Below are 7,660 nucleotides of genomic sequence, written 5' to 3' on the forward strand. Positions count from 1 at the left end.
ATCCCCTGGAGAATTTTTTAAAATAAGGATATTAACCAAGTTAGATTCAAACCACGAGTTCTGTCTTGCCTTCTGTGAATGGAGGTCTATTTTCAGTTCAGTTTTCCAAGTCATTGAGGTTTTATATCTGTTTGTGCATGTGTCATTCAGTTGTTTTTCTGAGTGTTGGATGGCAGTTCATATCTTAGTTCATTCCTTCAAGCTTTTGGTATGATCCTTTGAGTCTGTCCTGTGTATGCACAGCTTAGGTCTTAAGCATAGGACTTGTGTGGATTTATACACAGAATTAGGGGATCCCATTCCCTAGCTCTCTCCTGTCCAGAATTTTCTTCATGAGCCCACTCTTAAGGCCATGGTGCTCTTTTTCCTGGTTCATCTCGCCAGAAAGACAGGGTATTCCTTTGAATTTTAGCTGCTCACACAGCCATAACTGCCAAACAATGCAATGATTAGGGCTTACTCTTTGGACAAATCTGCTGGAGAAAACAGAAAACATAAAAAATACAACAAAAACAAGATTACCCCACCTACTCTTTGGCTCACAGGGTCCCCTTTTCTTGGTTACTCTTGCTAGTAAAGGGTTTCTATTGGAATTTTCACCAATTATGCCACACTTCTGCTGTGCATCTCTGCAACTGGTATACAGCCCCAGAGAAAATTTATAAGAGAAAAAAATGGGACACCCACTTTGGTGCAGCCTCCTTCTCTAAGTTTTAACTCCTTTTCACAATCTACCTGCTTTTGGTTACTTTTCAGAGTCTTCAGGTAATAGATTTTTGTGTTTTTTTCTAGCATTTTTAATTGTATCAGCAGAAGAGGTAGGCTGCAGTGAGCTTACTCCATCTTGATCAGAACTGAAACTCATCTTTTTATTTGTAAACTGTCTGTATATTTATATTTACAGCGGTTTTCCTATAGACAGTGTATAGTTGACTTGTTTTTTATCCAACCTGAGAATCTCCAGCTTTTAATTTGGATGTTTAGATAATTTTTTTAATGTAATTATGGTTATGTTTGGGTTTAAATCTACCATTTTGCTATTCATATTCTATTTGTTCCATCTGCTCTCTAGTTCTTCTTTCCTCTTTTCTTGCCTTCTTTTGGAGTAATTGAATTTTTTTGTGATTTCATTTTATCTCTGCTATTGTCTTATTAGGTATACTTCTTTGTTTCTAGTCTTTGCACCAGGTTTCACTTATTACAGTCTATCGTAAAATAATATTATACTACTTCACATGTAGTATAAGAACCATACAATAATATACTTTTATCTTTCCCATCCTTTGTGCTATTATTGTCATACATTTTACTTCTACATATGCTATAAACTCCACAATACATTGTTATTATTTTTGTTTTAAACAGTCATTTATCTTTTAAGGAGAATTAAAAAGTGATAATATGCCTTTTATGTTTACCATTTATGGTACTCTTCATTCCTTTGTGTAAATCAAAGTTTGCCTCTGATATCATTTTCTTTCAACTAAATAGCTTCAACTAAAATTTCTTGTAGTGTAGGTCTGCTGGCGATGAATTCTTTCAGCTTTTGTTTGTTTGAAAAGGTTTTTATTTAGTGCTCAACTTTGAAAGACAAGTTCACTGGGTAAAGGATTCCAGCTTGACAGATTTTTCTTTCATCATTTCAAACATGTTACTCCACTGTCCTCTGAATAGTGTAGTTTCTGATGATATGTCTGTAATCATTCTTATTTTTGTTTCTCTATATAATATGCCTTTAATTTGGATTCTTTTAGCGTTTTCACTTGATCACTGGTTTAAAGGAGTTAGATTATGGTGTGTGTTAGTGTGGTTTTGTTTGTATTTATCTTGCTTCAGGTTTATGACTTTGTTGAATTATGAGGTTTATCCTTTTCAATAAATTGGTAAAATTTTGGCCATTATTTGTTGAAATATTTTTTTTTGCTTTCATCTTCTTCTACACTTGATCTTAGCCAAAAGGCCGAGAAGCGATAACTTTCATCTTCTTCTGATAGTCCATGTTCTGTTCTTTTCTTTTTTTTAGTCTTTTTTCTCTCTATGCTTCACTTTGAATGGTTCCTATTGCTTAGTATTCAAGTTTACTGGTCTTTTTCTATAGTGACTAATCTTTTGTTAATCCCATCCAGTATTCTTTTCATCTTAGATACCATATTATTTATTTATTTATTTATTTTAACAGGGCCCCAGGGCCCCATAGAGGCTTTATTTTGAAACCATTTTATTTCAGTACAGTCCAGAAAGAAAGTCATGTCCCTCTGGGGGAGGGGTGGGGGGAAAAGTGGTCTGTGTTGCTGAAAGTCATGTCCTTCTGGGGGAGGAGTGGGGGGGGAAGTAGTCTGTGTTGCTTGGGAGCCCAACCTATAACCTGAAGGTGGGAGTTGGGCTACTGGCAGCAGCAAGTTCATAGCCTCTCTTCCCTGGCACTTGGTTATAGCAGAACCCTTTTTAGGCCTCCCCTTTGTTCCAGAGGACAGAGGCCCAAGCCCCCAGACTACCTGGAAGGATCGTAGAGCTAGCAAAAAAGGCTTACATTTTTCTCTTTCCCTACTTGGGGAAGGGCTGGACCCAGAATAAGCCATCCTGAGGGAACTTCCTCCCCTCACTCCCAGTGTGGCAGGACAAGTGAGCAGCAGCTTTGGGTGCAGGATTAGAAGGACAATAATCTAGTGCACAGAGGAGGGGATGTGAGGGGAAGAGAATAAAGGGCTCAATCCACAGGCAGAGGACAAAGGCTGGTACTTGCACCTCCTCTCACCCGAAATCCTCAAAGGCCACCCACTCACTCACCACATGCATAAAGTAACAAATCCTCCCTGGCTGCCACAAGGCAAGCATGCCTGGCATGGGAATCATGGGATTCTTGATGTTGTCACTACCATATGCTTCAGCCATGGTGCTTGGATGAGTAGGAGCCATAGTGATCCTGCAAAGAATTCATCACACCACTGGCCAGTACAGCCATTTCCCCAACCACAGACTTGACTTGCTTAAACAGCAATGTCAGCTGTAGGTGTAGGGAGTACATTCCCCAAAGATATGCTTCCTGCTCCATGAGCTCCATCCTTGTCTCTGAAGAGGTCTGAAGAGCTGATGGTGCTGCTGCCTGAGAGCTGCTGTAGCCAGGACCTGGCTTCATACTCAGCACCTACTTCTCACCCAGAGAATGTCAGATGAGATGGCTTTGGCTCCTGCAAATTTCTGATGTGCTTCACTGGACTCAGGTCTGAGCTCTGGCTCTCCACTTCCCTCTGGTTTGTGGCTCTTTCTGGAACAGGCAAATGCTTGAAGATGGTCTCTCCTGGCTCCTCCTGTACCCTGTCCATACCCCAGACAGCATCTGTATCCTAGTAGGAACCAAAACTTTCCCCCAAGGAAAAGGGGTTGTCCTTGTACTTTGGGGGTCCAGAGGCAAAAGCACCAACATTGTCAAACAAGTCCAGCTGTGAGTGAGAGGATTTTGCACTCACTAGGTTTTCCTTCTCCATCATCTGCATCTCAGACAGCACCGAGTGGAAGACAGAGCTTCAGGATACCAAGCCCATACCCAACCTCTCTGCCTACTCTTGCTTTTTCCTTTCCAGATTCTGTAGCTGTTTCTCCTCTTTCAATCTGGAGCTCCTGGTAAGCCAGACATATTGTTTCATATAATTAAATTAGTTCAATGAATAAAGGAGAAAAAATATTTATTTTTCAATCTTTAATAATTATATAATTGCCTTCACAAGTGTTCTGTGTTTTTGTGTGTGGGGGTGTGTGTGGGATTAAATTACCATCAAGGGTCACTTTCTTTCAGCCTGAAGAATTTCCTTTATTATTTCTTATAAGACAGGTATGCTAGCAACACATTCTCTGTCTTTATTTATCTGGGAATGTCTTTATTTCACCTTCATTTTTGAAAGATGGTTTTTCTGAAGAGAAGATTCTTGACTGATTGTTTTTCTCTTGTTTTTTCTTTCGTTATTTTGAAAATATCATCCTACTACCTTTTGGCCTCCATTACTCTGATGGGATGTCAGCTGTTAAACTTATTGGGTTCCCTTATATGTGATGAGTTGTTTTTCTCTTACTACTTTCAAAATATTAACTTTTTCTTTGTCTTTCACCCTTTTTGCTATTATGTGTCTGGGTGTGGATCTCATTGCCTTTATCTTTTTTGGAGTTTGTTGAGCTTCTTGTATGTGTAGGTTAATGGTTTTCACCAAATTTGGGAAGTTTTCAGCCATTATTTCTTCTAGTATTTTTTCTGCCCTTTTATCCCTTCTCTCCTTCTGGTACTCCATTATATGTATGTTAGTATACTTAATGGAGTCTTGCATTGCTCTGAGGCTCGGTTAAATTTTCTTCATTTTTTTTCCTCTTTTTTCTTTGGATTGCATGATCTGCTCATCTTCAAGTTTGCTGATTCTTCTGCCTGTTGATCCATTGTTGTTTTTTTTTAAGAGTTTAATAGATTTAGCTCTTGTATTTAGGTCATTGATTTATTTTGAGTTATTTTTTTCATATATTGTGAGGTAGGAGTCCAACTTCATTCCTTTGCATGTGGAAATCCAGCTGCCCTGCACTGTTTATTGAAATAACTCTTCTTTCCTTATTGGATGGACTTGTCACTCTTGTCAAAACCAATTGACCATAGATGTATGGGTTTACTTGTGGATTCTCAGTTTTATTCCCTTTGTCTATATGTCTGTCCTTATGCCAGTACTGCACTGTTTTGATTATTGTAGCTTTGTAATATAACAAGCATTTTAGTCAGTTCAGGCTGCTGTTACAAAAATATCATATACTGGGTGACTTAGCAGCAAAAACTTATTTCTCAGAGGTATGGAGGCTGGAAAGTCCAAGGCCAGAAGAAAGTGGAATGGTATATTCAAAATACTAAAAGAAAAAAATTGCCAGCCAAGAATTCTTTACCCAGCAAGGCTCTCCTTCAGAAATGAGGGAGAAATAGTGTATTTCCCAGACGAACAAAAGTTGTGGGAGTTCACCACCACATGACCAGCCCTGCAAGAAATTCTCAAGGGAGTCATTCATCTGTAATCTGAATAATGGTGATCACTATCACAAATACACAAGAAAGAGCAAAACCCACAGTTAAAACAAAAATGCCAGCAAGAAAGAGAAAGAAGCTAAATCATTCCACCTTAAACTCCCAACTAACACTGAAGAAGAGAAATAAAAGGGGAAATAATGTCGATCCATTGTTGAGCCCCTCTAATGAATTTTTTTTTCAGTTATTGTACTTTTCAACTCCATAATAATATATATTTCTTTACTGAGATTCTGTATTTAACAAGGCATTGTTATTATAGCTTCCATGGTTTCCTTTAGTTTTTTGAACATATTTATAATATCTGCTTTGAAGACTTTGTCTGCTAAATCTAGTATCTGAGCCTTCTCAAAGACAGTTTTTCTTGTCTACTTTTTAAAGCTTTGTATGAGTCACACTTTACTAGTTATTTACATGTCTTATAATTTTTTGTTGAAAACTGAACATTTTAGATAATATACTGTAGCAATCTGGATACTGAGTACCACCACCATCCCCTTCTCCAGTCCAGGGTTTGTTGTTATTTTTTGTTGTTTATTAGTTTAGTGACTTAGATATACTAGTTTGGTGAAGTCTATTTCTGCCACAATTTGAAGCCTCTGATGTCTCCGCAGAAGGCACAAGGTTTGGAATTGAATGTGCATGGTCACCTTGAGATAGCAGTGGTTTTAGCAGTGGTGTATTTGACTGTTTCTTTCTCTGATCTCTCTGTTGTCTGTCTCAGTTGGTATCATACGTAGTCAGATTTTAACCACATTCATTACCAACTGGTTGTTATGTTGTTTTTGACAATGTTCTGTGGCATAAATTGCTGTCAATTAAATTCAGGTCCATTTGCACATGTCGTTTGGGGACCAGTATTTGAGGTTTATTCTGACCCCAGAAGTCCTCTTCTTATTTATGTATATCTCTTTCCCTGGTATTCTCTGTTAAGCTTCTAGCTGATGTATGGTTTAGCTTGTTGCTGTCATGGAGCAACTTACCCCTTAAGTGCTCACCACCAAAATATTTATTGTTTTCCACAGTGCTATGAGGCTTGAACTTCTTCATGCTCTGTTCTAAATAAAGTCAGTTCCCTAGGGCAGAGTTATGGAGTCATCTGTTCTTACGGCCTTCTATTCCCCCTGGGAAAAACATCTGCATCACTCCTCCAGAACTGGAGGCTGACACAGTGGTTTGCTTTTCTTGCAGTCATAACCCTGCTTTACTGGTGGGGGTGGCAGCTTTTGGATTTCCTGGCTTTCCTCTCCTGATATGGAATCTTGCCTTATGATGAGCTAAGGTAAGAGCATTCAAGGCCTAGTATTCTTGGCCAGCCATGCCTGTGGTAGAGCTTCTGCCCTACGTGTGGTAGCTGGGTAGAGGGAGGGAGTTCCATACCTCTCAGCCATGCCCACCTGGATTTATCAGCACCGCACTCTACCGAGTGAGCCACAGGCTGGCCCCCCCACCTGGATTTAGAGCTTTTGAAACACAGGGCTAGGGGTGGGTGAGAAATGTTGGCATCCTGCTCTATCCCACGTGATACCATAGTCCTAGGTGCAAACTGTAGGGAGAGGGAGCTCTGTGTTCTTGGCTGCAACTTCCCAGAGTAGAGTTTCTGTCACACTGAGCTTGGGAAATGGGGAGGGCGGTAGCGGGGAGTAAAGCAGGAGATGAATCATTGCTTTCTTAAATGCCACAGACTAATATTGCTGTTACCAAAATTTAGTAGATTTTCTCAAGGAAATGTTTCTTCATTTGCTGCATGCCCTTAGGACAATTGCCAGAGACTTTTAATGGCTGTTGTTTTTTTTATAATTTTCACCAATTGTGGTTTAGCTGGGATGAGAGTCTATCCAGTGCCTCATGACAGTATCCTGGAAGTCATTCCCCCTATTGCTTTCTTATGGTTCTTTTCACCAGCTTTGAGTAGCTCCCTCTCATGCATGTGCAGATTGGGCAATCAGCCAAAGACTCACAGGGGTCCCTCGTAGGTCTCTGGAGCTCCCACTCTCTCTGCAGCTCCCTTGTCTCCTGTACTCTCCTCCATAATTTCAAACCACATCAACCTATCTGAACTCCAGTCTCTGCTTCTTCAACTCAGTGAAACCATCGGTCTCTGAGTTCCCTCTCTTTGCACTGTGGCCTAAAAACTGCCTCCATGCAGTAAACTGGGACAACAATTGGGCTTACCATGTTTCTCTTTTCTTGGAGATCACAGTCCTGTGCTACCTGTTGTCTAATACCTGAAAGAAGTGTTGTTTTATGTTTTTTTCTGGCTTTCTAGTTAAGGCAAATCTGGTCCCTTTTACTACATCTTGGCTGGAAATGAAGTTCCCAGTCCAGTGCTCTTCTTCTCCTTTCTTTTTTCTAATTAAGAGCTGAGATTCAAGGTTTGAATTCTAGCTCTCAAGTGCTTAAAGCAAGTCACCTCATTTTTCTGTGCCTCATCTTTCTCCTCTACAAACTGGAGATAATAAGAGTACCTCCATTCTAGTTTTGTTGTGAGGATTAAATGAGTTAGGGGTTGTTAAGGGTTTATAACAGGGTATGGCCAATAGGAAGCTTGAAATAAGTGTTAGCCACTACTACCACCATCACCACTGCTACCACCACCACTGCTATCTTTAT

General features: G+C 39.8%; 1 pseudogene; it reads right to left on the reverse strand.

The window, feature by feature from the left end:
* Positions 1–2,884: 2,884 nt before the first annotated feature.
* Positions 2,885–3,633, reverse strand: LOC103595960 (annotated as a pseudogene).
* Positions 3,634–7,660: the final 4,027 nt, after the last annotated feature.

This window comes from Galeopterus variegatus, unplaced genomic scaffold (genome assembly GCF_000696425.1).
Source record: "Galeopterus variegatus unplaced genomic scaffold, G_variegatus-3.0.2 Scaffold1900, whole genome shotgun sequence".
NCBI lineage: Eukaryota > Metazoa > Chordata > Mammalia > Dermoptera > Cynocephalidae > Galeopterus > Galeopterus variegatus.